We start from the raw sequence: 18,059 nt of genomic DNA, 5'->3' as shown, positions 1-18,059 counted from the left end.
AGAATAGAGAATTGTTCAGTTCTCTATTTCCATTGTCATACTGATTTTAAGGAGTCCTTCCTCTCTGAAAAGTCAAAGTTAATAAGGAAGGAGAAAATTTAACCTTGTCTCTTGTTTTTTTAAGTTATTGACCTAAAATGTCAGAATAAAAGGTGTAACTTTCTCTAATCAGTCTTCTGTCTTCTAGAGGACCCAGTAGTCATAAAGCCCAACAAACAAATGCAGAGAGAACAATATGGTCAAATTCAGTTTGAGTTAGTAGTTTGACGAGACCTATTTTGGGTAGCTTGTCATGGAGGAAGGTGAATTTAAGCAGAGATTTTTAGGAAGTAGAAGTGGAAGGTAAGAAGCTGATTGCCATGAATGAATATTGTTGTTCATTTATTTCAGTTGGGTCCAACACTTTGTGACCCCATTTGAGATTATCTTGGCAAAGATACCTGAGTGGTTTGCCATTTCCTTCTCTGGCTCATTTTACAGATGAGGAATTGTAGAGAATGAATGTGCCTTAGCTTTTATGAACCATTGGAGAGGGAAAAAGGAAAAAGTGGCTCTGGATTAAGCAGGGCATATAGGTAGGCTAATAGAAGAGGAAGAGTACAGTGAGGGAGAATGGTTCAGCTCTGAAGCCTTTTTGAGATTTTTCCAGATTCATGAGGGTATTTAGAGGACATTTAATTAGAGGAATGTCATGATATGGGTACTGAAGCATCTGTGTTTGAAATAAATGTTTTTTTTTCTTTCACAGATCAGTGTCAATATTCTATTCCTACCCTCTCATGTATTAGGCTTTACTTTCAATTTGTAACTCCTAGAGGATAGAGACGAATTCTCTTCCATGTTATGAGACGAGTGTTACAATCTTCAGGCATGTGTTTTGTTGATGATAAATAAACACAACGACTTAGTCATACTTTTGGTTAGAATGCCTTTTTAATTAAGAAAATAATTATCTGAACATTTAAAGTCTTCTTCTAACCCTTCCTCCTTCCCATTACCAATTTGAACCAATACATCATAGTACAGATAAAGTACAGTGGAATAATCATGAAGTAATTTAAGCTCAACAGCCAAATCTTACTCTGCCTCTGCTAAGAAAAGCCTCAAGGAATTCTTGTGGTGAGTCTGGGATTAATCTCCAATTTTATTCCCATCAACTGGATGTATGACATTTAGCAAATCTCTTCTTTGTTCTGAACTTCCATTTTCCTGTCAGTAGAATGGAGCAGAGGCTGATTACTACCTCAGAGGCATGGTCAAGGTACTGCAAAGGAACTTGGTTCCTTTGAGAAAAGATCATGTCTCATCAGGGAGAAATGGAGGTTGATTAGAGGGTCAGAGTTGGGAGCCAGGACAGGATGGTCTAGAGCCATGATGGAGACAGAAGTTAGTAGTTAAAGATAGATGGCAGACAAAACTGAGTGGATTGTTGGTAACCAAGGATAAGGAGGAAACCAGAGGTCAAGATAAGACAATGATTGGAAGCCATAGAAAAAGAGGAGCTTTAAATGGAGGTCAATTCTGCTTCAGCCAGGAAGCATCTTCCCTTTGTCAAAGATATACATAGATCATAGTCTCTGTGTGCCACAATGTAGGCATGTCTGTGCCTTTGATATGGATAACTTGAGTCACAAAACTGTAGAATCTCAGATTAGAGATCTCCAAAGTCATATAGTGAAATCCAATTCTGAATGAATATCTCTTATATAACATACCAAAGTAATCTTTTTGTGAAGACTTCCAATAAAAGATAACAACTCAAAACCTCCTGAGGAATCCCATCCCACTTTTGGATAGTTCTAATTGTTAAGACATTGTTGTTCCTAAATAAGCCTAAATTTCCCTCTTGACATCTTTGACCTATAGAACCAAATACTGACTTCAGGTAAGGATAAGAGTATGCATGGTTAACCTGAGCCTAAAAGGAAGCTATGTTCTAATGAGTTTTCATACCTGTCAGGTCCTATTGTATCCAATAAATTTTTTTTATAGCTAAGAAAAGAAATTATTCCTAAATCTTCTTTTCTCTATAACTTTTCTCACACATATAAGCAAAAATCTTAGATTGATCAAGTATTTGGAAAGAAGTATCCTTCTAGGAGTGATACCCTTATTGCACTTAAACATGTCCAGGAATTTCACAGAATCTCAGAGTTGCATGGGATCTTAGAGGCCATTTTGTCTAATCCCATCTGAAAAAGGTTCTCTTCTATAACATACCAGACAAAATGATCATTCATGCTTTGCTTATTTTTTTCTTATTTAATTTCTTCTAGATTATATGTTGATCCAATTTTTAATAATCAGTTTCTGACATTTTGAAATCCATTTTCTCTTTCTACCTCCACACCCTTCCTCTTCCCCAAGACAGCGTGCAATATGATATAGGTTGTACTTGTGTTATCATATAAAACATATTTCCATGTTTATCATGTTGTGAAAGAAGACACATGTCACACCAGAAAATTTCATGGAGGAAATAAAGTGAAGAATGGTATATTTCAATTTGCATTCAGACTGTCAGTTTTTCTATAGGAGTGGATAGCCTATTTCTATGGTGGTGAACCTATGGTATGTGTACTAGAGGGGGCACTCACACCATCACAGAGTTTGCCAGAGTTTGTTATTAGAAAGCCAGAGGGACACAGGGATGGGCTGGTCCCCTCCCCATCACCACAGGTACCTGAGGATATTTTTCATGTCACCCACCTCTCTAAAAATTTCACTATCATTGGCCTATTCCATCATGTTACAAGGGAATCACTTTAAAAGACTGATATATATTAATTTAAGGTCGCCAAGGAATCAGCTATGTAATTCCTAAATGAAAAACTCAAGTCAGCCGTCAGCCTTTTTTGGAGTTTAATTACAATAGGAGCAAGAAAGGAATTAGAGATATATATAGAGAGAGAAAGGGGAGAGAAGGGAATAGGGCTTAAATACCCCTTCTGTTTAGGCTGGGCCAAAAGGCCCAAGCCCTTAGATAGCTGGGGCAAAGAAAAGAGATCAGTCCCTATTACTCACGTGTCCAAAATGGAGAAACAGTCTCAGAGGCCCCCACCTTCAGCTTCCTTCAGAGCAAGCTTCCTCAGAGCCCAGGAACAACACCGACCCAAAAATCCACCCCCCTTCTCTCTCCAGACCCTCCTATCTTTAAGGACACCATCCAAGTTGCCTCCCCTCAGTCCTCACATCTACCAATCACTCTTCATCAATTTCCCTGTCAATGGAGGCTCTCGCTTAACCCAGGACCGCCCAGAGGTTTCTGGCTTTTGCACATGTCTTTTGAAGGTCATATTTTTCAAATGATTAAATCTATACTCCTTTGCTACAGCCCTTTCTAAATCCTGTTAACTTGAGTATGGTAGAGATTGGAATAATTAAATTTTGATCTAGGCTGCAGCCCTTACTCAATCCTATTAGGACTGAATAGGGTGGAGATTGATTCCAAGTATCTCCATTGTATCAATTCTAAATCAATCAAGACTCAAAGAAATTCCTGTTCTATGCTTAAGCATAGGTCAAAGTCCTTTCCATTGTTCAGCAAAGGGTTTCTGTCCTAAAGTAATCTTAAGAAGGGAAGAGAAGGAACCTCCCATGCCAATGGAGTTCCCATTCCAATAGACTATCAGTAAGAAATTTTCCAAGTATGAAATATCCCAATGGTGAAATTTTCAACAATTATAAGTCTAAGGAAATTTGAGGTTTACAATCATAAGTTCCTTGGATCATTGCTGATTATAATTAAATTATTCACAATGAGTCGTAATTTTTTGCTGTTAATGTGCACAAAGTTCTTGCTGAAATACCTTCAGTGAAGGTGGAATTCTGTCTGCTGGTTCAGTCAATCCCATTTTTAGATAATTCTAAGATTAAGAATATTTTTCCTGATGTCAAGTCTAAAATTGCTTCTCTGTGACTTCCACTTATTGCTCCTAGTTGTGCCCTCTGGGCTTAGGTGAAATAAATTTAATCACATTAGTCTTATTGTCTTTTCATCAGACTAAATAGTCCCAGTTTCTTCAACTGACCCTCATATGCAATGAATAGCAGACCCTTCATCAACTTGCATACCTTCTTTTGGACACTCTCCAACTCATCTTTTCTTCTATTTGATTCCCAGAATTGGACCAAGCATTGCAGATGCAGTCTGACTCTGGCAGGTTTCCGTAACTTAATACTATTTTCTTGGTGGATATATTATATTTATATTGAGTATATTGTCCACTAAAACCAGGTCTTAGTGAATTCAAATCTGGCCCTATGCCCTCTATTCTATAAATTTCATCTTACTTATATTGGTTCAATATTTTAACCCATCAAGATCTATTTGAATCCTGATTCCCTCATATAGTATGTTAGCTATCTCTCTCAGCTTTGTGTTAACACCCAAAGTTGATCAAATTGATCGCTATACCTTTATTCCAGGGCAAGTAGGTATGCAGTGTGAAAGAGTGCAGATTTGGAGTTAGGAAGATTCATCTTTCTGAGTTCAAATCTGGCTGCAGACACTTAATAGCTATGTGACCCTGGGCAAAGTCACTTAACCATTTTTGCCTTCATTTTTTTTTTACCTATAAAATGAGTTGGAGAAGGAAATGGCAAACTACTCCAGTATCTTTGGCAAGAAAATCTCAAAAGAGATGGACATGACTGAAAACAACTAAACAACAACAACATGTCTGTTATTTAATTACTTGATTTAAAAGACTCGAACAGCACACAGCTAAGCCCAAATCCCTGGGGCACTTCAGGGGACCTTTCAACTTGATCTCCATTCACTAGAGAGAAATCTTCGAGACCAACCATTCAGTCAGGTCTGAATACATATAACTTTATTTATTAACTACATTTTCCTGTCTTTTCTACCAGAATAACATCAGAGTTCATTAAATAAATGCTTGGCTAAGATCTAGATAAATAATTTCAAGATCTCTCTTATCTTCCAAATATTAATCAGGTTGATCTGAAAGGATGTGAATCTATTCAGTACTTGGTATAGAGGAAAGTCTTTTTTCCCCTTTGTGATTAGAGAGGTTTTATGAATTTATCATAGAATAGAAAAAGGATTATGCACTTAGTTTTCATTTATACAAGTGTATTTCATTTTACATGAGGGGAGACTGGAACATTTTTTCTATTAAATGAGATTCTGTAAGTAGAATACAGTTTTCCTATTGACTTTCATTCTGGGCTCAGAAATGGTCAACCTTATTGGTGTTGATACCCAAAATGTTAACATTACCTTTCTCTGTCTGCTTCTACCTTTAATCTCTTGGTCAGGTACCTCATAGAAGAGTATATCTAGAGTTAGGAAGGACCTTAAAGGTCAATCTAGTCCAAATCTTTCATGTTATCGATGAGGAAATTGAAACTTGGAAAGATCAAGTGACTTATTCATGGGTATTCAATAGCAGAGTCAGAATTAAAATCCTGACTCTCTGACTCAAGATCCAGTATTGCTTCCCTTGAGTAGAAGGAAAGAAATGGACATTCATTAAATGTCTACTATGGGCTAGGGATTCTGCAAATGTGCTTTACAAATATTACCTCATTTGATCCTCACAATAAACCTAAGAGGGAAGTGCTATTATTTTTGCCATTATCTTCACCATTTTATAGGAAAGGAAACTGAGGCAGACAGCAGTTAAGTGACTTCTCCAGGTCAAACAGGTAGGAAGTATTTGCAGCCATATTGTAACTCAGGTCTTACTGACTCCAGACCCAGCATTCTATCCCCTGTGCCACCCAGCTATAGTTTTATTTAGAGCTTCTGTGATACAGTGATTAGCGATCTGGACTCAGAATCAGGATGACCTGAGTTCAAGTCGTACCTCTGACCCCTGCTGTCTTTGTGGACCTGGGCAAGTCACTTGACCCCTTAGGGTTTTTTTGTTTGTTTGTTTGTTTTTAAGTCCTTACCTTCTATCTTAGAACTAGTACCAAGTTCCAAGGCATAAGGATGGGAAGAACTAAGCAATTTGGGTTAAATGACTTGCCTAGGGTCACATAGCTAGGAAATGTCTGAGGTCAAATTTGAACCCAGGACCTCTGTTCTCCAGGCCTGGCTCTGTCCCCACTGACCTCTTAGTTTTCCTGGTCATTCTCTAAGCCCATAACATGTAAAGAATATGCTTACCTGGATTTGTAGAAAGAAAAGAATTCCTAACTAAGAGCTCTCTTTGCTGATAAAATCTCAGGTCTGGTCCCTCCCCAAATAAGTTGTATGTCACATCATAACTTCCTTATTGTCTCATGTATTTGCCTGATGGGCAATTCCAACGATGTCTATCAATTGTCAGGAGTCAGCTCTATGTACTGAGTGGTAGAGCTGGACTTCCTTGGAGGTTTCTTATCCTGTCACTGGCAGAAAAATGCCAGCAAGAGGATTTGGGAGAGGAAGGGCTGCTGATTGCCAGCTTCAGCAATGACAACTAATGCAACTCAGAAATCAAGGATGTCTCCTGTCTTCTCATGGCCAGGAAGCATCGGTCAGTCAAGGAACACTTATTAAGTATGTGGCAGGCATTGTGCTAAGTCCTGGGGCCATAAAAAAAGACAAAGGACCATTTCTGCTATGAAGGAGCTTTGTTCTCTTTTCCGTTCACTCAAGGAAGCAGCGTGATCTTAAAATCATAGAGCTGGAGCTGAAAGAAATGGTACCAGTTTACTTTTTCCTCTAGAATAACTTCAGACACCTTAGCTCAGCATTTGGAAATTTAACAAAATGGTTTCCTCTACCTTTCCATCTTTATTTACCACAACTCCCCTTTCATAGCCTAGTAGCAATAATAATGATAAAAATGAAAAAATATATATATATATGTATAGTGCCTTAATGTGTCAGGTACTGTGCTAAGCATTTTATCCATATTATCTCATTTGATCTTCACAGTAACTTTGGGAAGTCAGTGCTATTATTATCCCCATTTTAAAGATGAGCAAACTGAGGCAAACAAAGATTAAGTGACTTGTCCAAGGACACACAATTAGTAAACATCTCATGATAGAATTGAACGTAGGTTTTCCTACCTCAAGGTCCAGCACTCTATCCACAGTATCCAGCTTCCCCAATAGATTGAACACTCGTCTTAGAGCAAGATAATTTGAGTTTAAATGCTACCTCCAACATTTCTGACCATGGTATATGTGCTGCCAAAGCAAGCGCATTTATGACCTTGGGCAAGGCTTTCCCCTCTTCATGAAAATGACAATTTTCTGAGTGTAAGTTGCAGAGAAGGTGCCAACTTGTATTGCTAAAGGGTGTTCCCTCTGGGAGTTCCATATATCAAGAAAGTCAGGGGCTCAGTCCCTATCTCCTACTGACCTTTCATGCATTATAGTAGACTGTGAATTCCTTAGGAGTACAGACTGCTTTTTTGCCTTTCTTTGTATCTCCAGAGCTTATCAAAACCTGGCACAGTCAGTGCTAAATAAATGTTAATAATTGCTAGTTGATTTGTCCTGACTTGACTATGGTACAGCCAATCTAGAGTGGCTCTTAATTTATTATCTGTGCCTCTCACTTGTGCATTTGTATAATCTCCAAAGCTGAAAAGAACCCTTCCTAATCTTTGCCTACTGAAATCTCTCAATTTCTTTGGGAAAAAATGCTTCCAACTACATGAAGCCTCCTTTGATCCCCTCTGGAAAATAATCACCCTTTCCTCAAAACCTGTTAGAGTATTTTGTCTGACTCTTTCCCCTAATCCCATTCTACCTTGTCTCATATTCTTTCCCCTCATATTATCACCCTTTCCTAGCAAAATGCTTTGCACATACTAAGGGCTTAATAAAAGTGTGCTGAATTGAATTGAGTTTGGAGAATCCGAAAGACACCTTTCTTCTCCACCATTTTATTTGTAATCACCCTTACTCACATCTATTCCAGTTCCTGGGCTTCCTTTTTCTCTTTCATTTTCTTCTCAACTCATAAGTGCCCATTATCATTCAGTTGCAATTTGCCTTTGACCTTGGACTATATATAGAATTCTCACTGATAAACCTTTCCTTGTCAGTTCTCTGTTCTTTGTACATGTTTGTCTTCTTTTATTTTAGTCAATAGTTAATAAATATTTATTAAGATCCTGCTATATGCCAGACACTGTGTTACAAGCTGATGATTCAAAGAAAGGCAATAGAGTGCCTGCTTTCAAGGGGGTTCCAATCTAATGGGGGACACAGCACATTAAAAAATCAAAAGGGAGTCAGGGGGAAGTTTATAGAGATGTGGAGGGGATGATGACGTTCTGCAGATGATTGAGATGTGACCCAAGAACATATATTATAAAGTTGATTTCATCTTCCAGAATGATAAATTTCTGGAAATCATGAAATTCAAGAGGTTAGCCAAGTGGGAAATGACGAGGTGAGTTTGTTGAGTGTCCTTCTTAAGATGGTGGTGGTTCAGGAAGGAGTTCTCCAGCGTTCACCCTCTCCAACTATAAGGAAAAAGAGGCCTCAAGGGTAGGGGGTACAGAGGAGGTGTAAGTTTCAGAGTTTATTTAACCTTGTAGAATGATGAGTTTCTAAACATCATTGAAATCAACCAGGTGGTAGATGATAAGATCTTTCACCAAAACTTTACTGTTCTGTTTCTCTTCCTTTCTAAAATGTAGGTTGGTACTAAAAAATATTTTTTTAATCTCTGCTTTTGGTGAAGCTAAAGCTGGTAGAATGCTTCATCTAGGTTTCTCTGGGCCATAGTAAGGCTAAAGCCAATCATATATCTTCACTAAGTGTGGCATTAATATGAGCCCTCAGGGGCAAGGGGGTCATTGAATTACCTAAGGAGGAATCAATTGACCCAGGTAGGAAATAGGGTAAGTCAAAGCTTCAGTGATGTCCAGTGGAGGAGGAGGAGGAGGAGGAAGAGGAAGAGGAGGAAGAGGAGGAGGAAAAGGAGGACGAAGAGGAGGAGGAGGAGGAGGAGGAGGAGGAGGAGGAAGAATTTTCCAAGCTCTACCTCAGTAACAACTGATCCATATTTTACCTTAACTAGGTTGTTTATTAGTAGTAGTATCCATATATACCAAAATGGGTACTAACTTCCCAAGACCAATAGGGTAATACAACTAAAAGAGTACCAACTATGAAGCCAAAGAACCTAGGCTTAAATTCTACCTGAATTTTTCTCAGGTCTTAGTTCCTTTACAAATAAAATGAGGAAATCAGACTGAATGGCCTAGATCTAGGAACAACTTTATAGATATAGACATATGTATGTTAAAATGTGCCATTTATGCCTCAATACAAAGAAGTGAGAAATAGTGGAATTCTTGACATAATAACAAAGAAGTTTTGGGTTCCAAAATTAACATTTTAATGTTCCTCTTATTACATGAATTATAAAGAACTCCTGCCAATAGGAACAAGTTGGTAGGAAGGGGTTTGTGAACTTTATTGAGAGCCATAGTCTTCAAACACTCTTACCAAGTACCATACTATTGTAACTGTCATTCATTCATTCATTCATTCATTTATTTATTCATTCATTTGTTTGTTTATTTATTTATTCATTTATTTTTATTTATTTATTTGTTCATTTATTTATTTATTCATTCATTCATTCATTCATTCATTTATTCATTCATTTATTTGTTTGTTTGTTTGTTTTTGCAGCCTTCCTTGGAAGGATCTCTGTAGGTATAATCCCTTGATCCACATATATGGCAAGTAGAGTCAATTCTCATTACTGCAGGATTATATTATCTAGGCCATCATTGATAGGTACTTCTACAAAGTAATCTGGGAAAATCTCCAGGTCAGTAGACAAAGTTTTCCAGATGGTGAGTTTGTATGTGTGGAGGAGAGGGGGCAATAATTCTCCATCTTCCCTCCTGTAAAATGCAAAGTTGGATGATTTTCCCAATCAGTATCTTTTTTTCCCTCCAGCTACTTGAACTTTGGTCAGAGCTCAGTAGCATCTCCACTAGAGGGTGCTTAGGGCCAGGAAGGATGAAACTCTTATCAGTCCATTTGGATCCTTCCTTAGCAAGATTGATGAGAAATCTGGTAGAGGAAGTGATTGGAGCTATTGAATTTGAGGACCCCTTATCTTTTCTATCCTTATTTCCTTAGTTGTCATAGTATGATTTTGTAGAAATGTCTGGACTATCTTCTCTCCATCTCTCTCAGATAAATATCCATACTTTAAGGCCCAGCTTGAAGATACCTCTGAACCATCCTTTATCTGATATCTTATTGCCACAAGTCAATAGTATCTCCTTAAACAAGTTTGCTCTTTAAAACTTTGCTTATATTTTTCTCATCATATTTGATTTTTAAAAATCAATTCATTTTATAGATTTTAAAGTTGGAGCAGGCTTTAGAAGATAATCTAGTCTATTTACAGAAGTGGAAATTAAACCCTGGAAAAGAGAAGGGACTTAAGAAATAACAAAGGACAGGAACTGGAGCAGCTCTTAATCCCATCTATTTTGGCTTGAAATCTAGCCCTGCTTCCACTGCACCATGCTACCTCTCAATCTAATAAACATTGACTAGTCATCTCCTGGTTCAAGATGTTTTTATTTGTGTGTTTTTTCATTGATATACTGGAAGCAGCTCAAACCGACTCATCAGAGCCTGTTGTTAAATTTTCAGGGATAGCATTTACAACTCAGAAACTGACAAATACTACAAATCAGGGTTTGTGTTATTGTTTGATTAATTGTCTAGACTTCAGAAAGTGGGATCACATGCTAATAATGCAGATCAAATTGAAAAGTGGTGATTTGTATTCCCTTTCCACCAGAGTACTGATTATTAAATATTTACCTACATTCCTGGTTATTTCCTTTCCTAGATTTTCATCCCCCACTTTAGCACAGTTCCTGGGACTTAATAGTCACATTATGAGTGTTTGTTGAATGAATGAGGCACAGAGGATAAGTGATTTGCCAAGAGTTACCTTGTACTAGAATAGGAATAAAATTTGGGGCACTCTGACCAAATTGTACCTCATTTACAAGATGCAAGACTGAAAGTTATAATTTCCAGGTCTCCATGGACACTAAAGAGAACACTATTTTTGTGGTGTGAAGTTTGTGAAGGGTCGGGTTTGAGATCTGAAATCTTGCTGAATGCAAGGATAGTTGAAGTCTTTAATCTCCTAACAGAGTGAAGTTATTGACCTGCATCTCTAAGCCTGGAGATGAGACTACTTTCAGTGGTGGTGTCCAAGATCTTAGTGTCAAAGAAGGCTTGATCTCAGTCACAAGCAGACCTTTCAAACAATGCAGATTCCTGTCCTTCCTCTTCAGTTGTTATTCCCAAGAGGGTCTCTCTTTTAAGTCTGGGTCTTAAAAAGCCTCCTGACAGATTATGGTCAATGTAATTTTTGTGTCGGTGAAGAATAAGTTACCATTTGGGTTTTTTATAAAGAGCTTTATCGTTGTGACCTGAAATGTTTTCATATGTATTATCTTATTTGAGCCTTCAAACAATTCTCTGAATTAGAATGGGTAGTATTATTCTTGTTTTATAGAGAAGGAAACTGAGGCTTACATTAAATTACTCATTTTTTAATAATCCTTATCTTCTGTCTTACAATCAATACTGTATATTGGTTTCAAGACAGAAAAGTGGTAAGAGCTAGGCAGTGGGGATTAAGTAATTTGCCCTGGATCACATAGCTAGAAAGTATCTGAAGTCAGATTTGAACCCAGGACTTCCCTTCTCTAGGCTTGGCTCTCAATCTACTGAGTCATCTTCTGCCCCCCAGTAAATGACTTTTTAAAGGTCAGATTGGTTATAAGAAGGACCCCTTGAAGGCAAGCCTTCTGACTACAACTCCAGGGTTCTTTCCTCTATACTGAGAGAGTATTTTATTTTCCCTATATGAATGTTTCCATGGATACCAAACACCAAGTTTTCCAAGACTAGGAATATAGAAAAATGCATTTAGCTGGCTTGTGGAACAGCTTCATTAATGACACCTTGTGACCTGTACTGAGAAATAAATAGAGAATGGCATCATTAGAACAAGACCTGGGTTATTATTTTTCCCCCTTAAATGTAGCTACTTTATTAGCAGCAAAGGCATGTTCCTGGCAACGGGGTTTGGTTGGGCTGGAAGTATGTAAAGAATGAATGATAGAAGGACTCCCCTCAGCCAGCTGCTAAATGGTGAGCAGATGTGAGGCAAGCTCAGATTAGGTTGAAGAGTGAACATGTCTTAATCAAGCATATGCTTCTCAGCCTCAACTGATGCAACATGGATATGGCCACTAGGAAGCCAAGATGCTGAAAGACAACCAACCTTCTATGTAGTAATCAGGAACAAGATCTGTTCTTCTGGGGGCAAGGTATCTGACAGACTGTTGGTCTGGCATTTGAAGCCCTCCCCAAGCCAGCTCTTACCCCTCTTTCCATTCTTGTTCCACAATAGTCTCTCAAAACCCTTTCTGTTCCATTCATATTGGCTTACTGTACTTACTACTGCCCATACACAACATTCCACCTCCCACCCAAGTGTCTTTGGGCAGATGGGTTCTCATGATTGTAATATACTTCTTGCTCATTTCTGTCTTAGATTTCTTCAGAGTTCAGTTCAGATACCACTCCTCACGGCATCACCACCCCCTCCCCAAACTGTTATTGTTCTATTTTTTTTAAAACCAGACAGATGTCCTAGGGAATTCCTAGTAAGGAAATTCTCACTACCAGTGAAGATCAGCACCTGCCATGTGCTCAATGCTCCAGACAATGATGCCCTCATACTAGTGGAAGCACACTAAGGTCTCTCTCATCTGCCATCTTTTTTTTTTTTAATACTGAGAAAATATATCTTTTTTTCCAGTCTCAAGACCTTTCTAGATTTACCTGAATGAAGAAAATTTTATCAGTACTTAATTAAGTTTCTAAGAATATGATACTGTGAACTAAATCCTCCCACCTTCCTCCTTGCCAAGAACCTAAACACTTTCTCAGAGTTTGTTGTTTAGTCATTTTAGTTGTGTCTGACTCTTCATGACTCCACTTGGGTTTGTTTTTTTTTTTTGTTTTTTTTTTTTTTTGGCAAAGATACTAGAGTAGTTTGCCATTTCCTTCTCTAGCTCATTTTACAGATGAGGAAATTGAGGCATAGTTAAGTATTAAGTCACTTGACCAGGGTCACAAGCTGGTAAGTGGCTGAGGCTAAATATGAACTTAGGAAGATGAATCTTCTTTACTCCCCGCTCATCAGTCTATCCACTTTACCAACTAGATGTAGCAAGTTTAGAAAGTACAAAGTTAAAAAAATCTATGCCTAAAAGACAGTGATTTTCCTGTGTGGTATAGAAAGATGTTGGTTGGTACATTATCTTTAAACAAAAGGTAGCAACATGGGCATCTAAGTCAACAGTTAAATGTGGCTGCCAGAAAATCTAAAGGCAGCTTTGGATAGATTAGTAAAATATAATGTCCAGAATAAGAAATGAAAGGGTGCTTCCATATTGTTATCTTTTAAAATTAAAAACCCTTACCTTCTATCTTACCAATACTCTATATTGGTTCCAAGAGAGAAGAGCAGTAAGGACTAGGCAAAAGGAGTTAAGTGACTTGCCCAGAGTCATGCAGCTAGCAAGTGCCTGAGGTTAGATTTGAACCCACTTACTACATAGCAAGGCATCATATAGGTCTAGAATTTTTTGTTCTTCTGAAGTATTTTCAGAATGTATGACATAGACACAAATGTAATTATTTTTCCTGCTAGTATGCAAATGGACCAAGAAAATGACGCAAGATAGGGAGAAATTTCCTCAATGATGATCATAGACAGGCAGAAGTGCGCTGGCTAGTTCTCTTAAATGTCTCAAGGACCCATTCTTCAAATTACAAGAATAATTTGGATTCTTTTCCTTTATATTTTATTACTTTTCTTCGAAAAATCTTGCCACAGCCATACCTCCCCACACTTTTCTCTTAGGGTTGGGATTTTATTTCAGCTCTGGGGAACCACGATTAAAAAATCTATTGGTGTGAACATCAGAGGGGCCTTCTTATCAAGGTATGTATTTCAAAACTCTGGTAACACAAACCCACATCATAGATATTTTCAAGAGAATAAACCCCTAATAACTTTCTCAATCCAATTTTCTTGAACAAACTTCTAATTTGTAGCTTTGTCACTGCCCTTTCAAAGCCCCAAAGCACTAACAAATGCTTTCAATGGTCCATTTTAACACTATATGGAAAAAAAAAATTGCTTCAGCTTTATTTTCAATTCAAGGTTTATTTCTAAGAATCCTGTCATTTCCTGTGGACAACTGAGCTTTTCTGCTCTCTCCCCATGTATCTTCTATCTACTCTATCTCTGTAGACTTAAAAAAAAGTCCAATATCCAAAACACAGTTATCTCATGCTGAATTCTATTCTGTTTTAATAGTAGAAGGACATTTCTGGATATATTGAATAACCTAATTCCTGACAAACTGAGAAAGTGTTCAAGGGGATGAGGAGGCCAACAAACGCTTTATAAGTAACTAACGTGGTGCCTACCTACAAACAATCTGCAGTCTAGGTACGGGATACAAAAGTCGACCATCAGAGGTAATTAACAACTTTTTATAAAAATGACTGTGAATATTGTATAGTGAAAGGACAGCCTACTATGGGCAGGAGTGATCAGAGAAGTCTTCCTGGAGGAGGTGAGACTTGAAGTGGATTTTGAGGGATAAATTGCACAGATAAGGAAAGAAGAGGAAAGAGGGAATTCTGGTTGGGAGGAACAATTGAAACCAGTTAGTAGAGTGAGCTGAGAGTCCAGTTTCAGCCCTCTATAAAGGAAAGCTTTGAAAAGAGTTTGGTGTTCTTTCCACAGGCCTCTGAATCTTAAAGAGAGGATAAGGGAGGCGGGGTCAATCAGCAAGTACTATGTTGATGAGATTAGAAGTGAGAAGTTATGAGTATATCCTGGGAGAGGCATTTTATTGTGTGGGTATGCAACCAGGCAGAGCAGCAGACACAAAGTAGAGTGGGCATAATCATGGGATTATAAATTTGATCTGGAAGGGACCTTAGAGGTTACCAAGTCCAAACCCTAAAAAAAAAAAAAAAAGATCCAGAGAGATTATGACTTGCTTGAGGTCACAGAGATAACAAATGGTAGAGGAAGGATTTGAACCCAGATCCTTTGGCTTTCATCTGAACTCTCTTTTCACTGTAGTACTCCACAAATTTTAGCAGGAAAAAAAGAGTAAAGTTTTTTAAGGAAAAAAATTAAAATGGAACCTCATGGAGATGTATTTTTCCTCAATGTAGTATTTTTGCTCAATTTCATTCATTTTCTTAAAAGACTTTAGTCTTATAAAAGAGATACTTCACCTTTTTCTTCCTTATTGCAGCCATACTTTAAAAAAAATTCTTTTTAAAGAAAATATTATTCTTTCTACTATTGTATTTCTGGGTTTGTCTTTTTGAATAATTCTTCCCTATTGTCTCTCTCATTTAAAAAAAATAGTTTATGGTTCTGATTCCTCAGCAGTGATTTTTGTTTGGATTTTATTAATCCTAACATCCCTTAAACTCTAGTGTTTTCTTCCTTAAATCTCTTTATGTTGCTACTTTTGATACATAATTCAGATCAGCTATATAGAATGAATGAGAAAATGAGCTGCCTTGGTTTATGGCTCTCTTCTCATGTATTGGCAAGTGTCCTGAACTGGGAATTAGGAGGCCTGACACTCCATGTTTGCTTTAGAAACTCACTTTTGATATATTATTTGCGCTTGGTTTTTTTTTTAACCCTTACCTTCTGTCTTAGAATCAATACTATGTATTGGCTCCAAGGCAGAAGAGTGGTAAGGGCTAGGCAATGGGGGTCAAGTGACTTACATAGGATCACACAGCTGGGAAGTATCTGAGGCCAGATTTGAACCTAGGGCCTCCCAACTCTAGGTCTGGCTCTCAATCCACTGAGCCACCCAGCTGCCCCCAATATATTATTTGTGAAATGAAGGAGATTGAGCTTCTGGAAAAGGGGTCTTCCTTTGGAGTGAGGAATACCACTTGCAAGTTTCCAAATGCATTCAATTTGTCCCCCTCAGTGGCCATTGTGTCTTGCATTGTATCTACCATTGGCATTTACAACTCATGTGTCTGGGTATGCACAAGGCACTACACCTGTCTGGGCATATAGTCTGTAAAGATGAGGTTATCTTATCTGTAAAAATGAGTCCCTTCCAGAGCTTGGCTCATGATTCTGTGATCTGTGGTCAAGATTCCTTGCTCATCCAGCATGCAGAGGCTAATCCTAATTCTAATTTTCCCCCACTGCCATTCATAAAAGAATTCCAAGCATTTTGTAAGCAGCTATACACCAATCTAAATTGTGCTAGAGAGTGGAGACATGATGGTGAACCTTTTAGAGATGGAATGCCCAAACTGAAACTTTCACATCACATATGAGCCCCCCATCTTACCCCAGACAGAGGAGGGAGGAAGCACACCCATTGGGCTGCTAGGCAAAGGGGTGGGTGATGGGGAAAATGTCTTCAGGTGTGTGTTGAGAGGGGGAAAGCAGTAACCCCTTCCTGCACACTCGAGCACTCATTCCATAGGTTTGCCAACACAGCATTTGAGTCTCATTTATTTCAGAAATCCCTGGAGATGGTTTCCTGGTTAATTTTCATAATAAAGTAGATAATGTTTTGGGTGTAGCATTTTTCTTTGTCACTGGCACTTACTGCTATCAGAGCACCTGTTTTATTGATCTATGACTCACAGATAAGGTTAGCTGACTCCCTAATGTTACAAATGATATTGCTATTCAGAAGAAGGTGATGCTACTATAAGATCTCAAAGTGACTATTTTAATTAAAAATCTTACTTATGGCCCTAGAATATTCTAAGACCTTTAAGAAGCCATAATCCTTCCTTTTCTTAATTGGTGAGTAGATGAAGCGAAATATTGTCTAATGACAATACTTATCTCTGTGTGCTAACTTGTTTATAATTTTTGTACAATCCAAGATTTAAATTTTTGTTTTAGAGAAACTTCAGGAAAAGAAGTTTGTTAACTCCCTGAATCAAGAAAGTGAACTCCTTTAAAGAAGGCACCATAAAGAAGTCTGTGGACACCAGAAGATTCAGAATGAACTTTGGGATGTAATGAATTGAACTGAGGGGGGTTGAACACATTTATTTTGAATGTAAACTCTTATGCCAAAGGGAATTGCCTCCTAATAGGCTTTTTGTCAATGTGCCTACTAATCATTGGTTTTGCTCTCTTCCTCTTTTATTTCCCTCTTATTTCAAACTGTTGTAATTTCACCTTAGAAAGTGAAGTATTATATGCACCTTTAGCTAGAAGATCTTTAGAGGTATAAGCTGGATATTTGAGATGATTCATTGGGGAGACTAGGCATATAAATCTGGGAGATTTCAACAGGCTCATCTCCCAATAGAATCACAGGGGGGATGGTGTATATGGATTCTGCTCCCCTCCCCCCAGCTCATCCCCACCTTCCTGCATGGCTGGATGTCACATGAATGCTCCTAACAGAGGTCATAGGTGAAGAGTCCTAGGAACATGACCCGGAACTAAAGGTTATTGGTCCAGGTTCAAGAGAAAGGATAAAGGTGTGGGACAAGACATGCCAGCTCTCTTTATTTCCTTGGAGGTGGTGGGGAAGGACCATGGCTGAACAAGGTAGCCATGTGGAGAAACACATGGTCAGAGTTATATTAGATTAGGCTTAAATCTCTGTATATCTGCTTTCTCTGTTTCAAGTGATAATTAATAAACTCTATGGAAAATAAGAACCTGCAGTTATTGATTTAAAATCTAACACTCAACACTCATAATTATCTCTCTTAAAACAAAAAATAGACTAAATTCCATATGCCCTTACCTGTGAGCTATGAATAATATTGTGTCAACATAAAAAGAGCAATGGGAATAGGGGCATCAAAAGGGGAGAGCTGGTGCTGAATCAATTCAGGAACCTCGAGAAGCTTTAAAGCTGGCAATAAATATTGTTCCCTGACTCTCCAACCTGCCAGATCTGGGCAAACAATGAAATTCTGCTTAGGACATTGCTTGTCTAAGGCAAATGATCAACTGTCCCACTTAT

The 18,059-nt window shown here is 38.0% G+C and overlaps 1 long non-coding RNA gene across 2 annotated transcripts in view; it reads left to right on the top strand.

The window, feature by feature from the left end:
- Positions 1-17,742, top strand: part of LOC103096189 (uncharacterized) — a 61,011-nt gene extending 43,269 nt beyond the window's left edge. Inside the window, exons 3-4 of one of the 2 annotated variants that reach the window (XR_008915602.1) lie at positions 9,622-14,535; positions 16,976-17,742. This is a non-coding gene — a long non-coding RNA (uncharacterized LOC103096189). The remainder of the gene's footprint in view (positions 1-9,621; positions 14,536-16,975) is intronic. The other variant, XR_459092.3, reaches the window with a different exon arrangement.
- The last annotated feature ends 317 nt before the right edge of the window (positions 17,743-18,059 follow it).

Source organism: Monodelphis domestica, chromosome 1 (genome assembly GCF_027887165.1).
Source record: "Monodelphis domestica isolate mMonDom1 chromosome 1, mMonDom1.pri, whole genome shotgun sequence".
NCBI classification, from domain to species: domain Eukaryota; kingdom Metazoa; phylum Chordata; class Mammalia; order Didelphimorphia; family Didelphidae; genus Monodelphis; species Monodelphis domestica.
The sequence above is the reverse complement of the archived record's forward strand: the minus strand, read 5'-3'. Positions and strand labels throughout refer to the sequence as shown.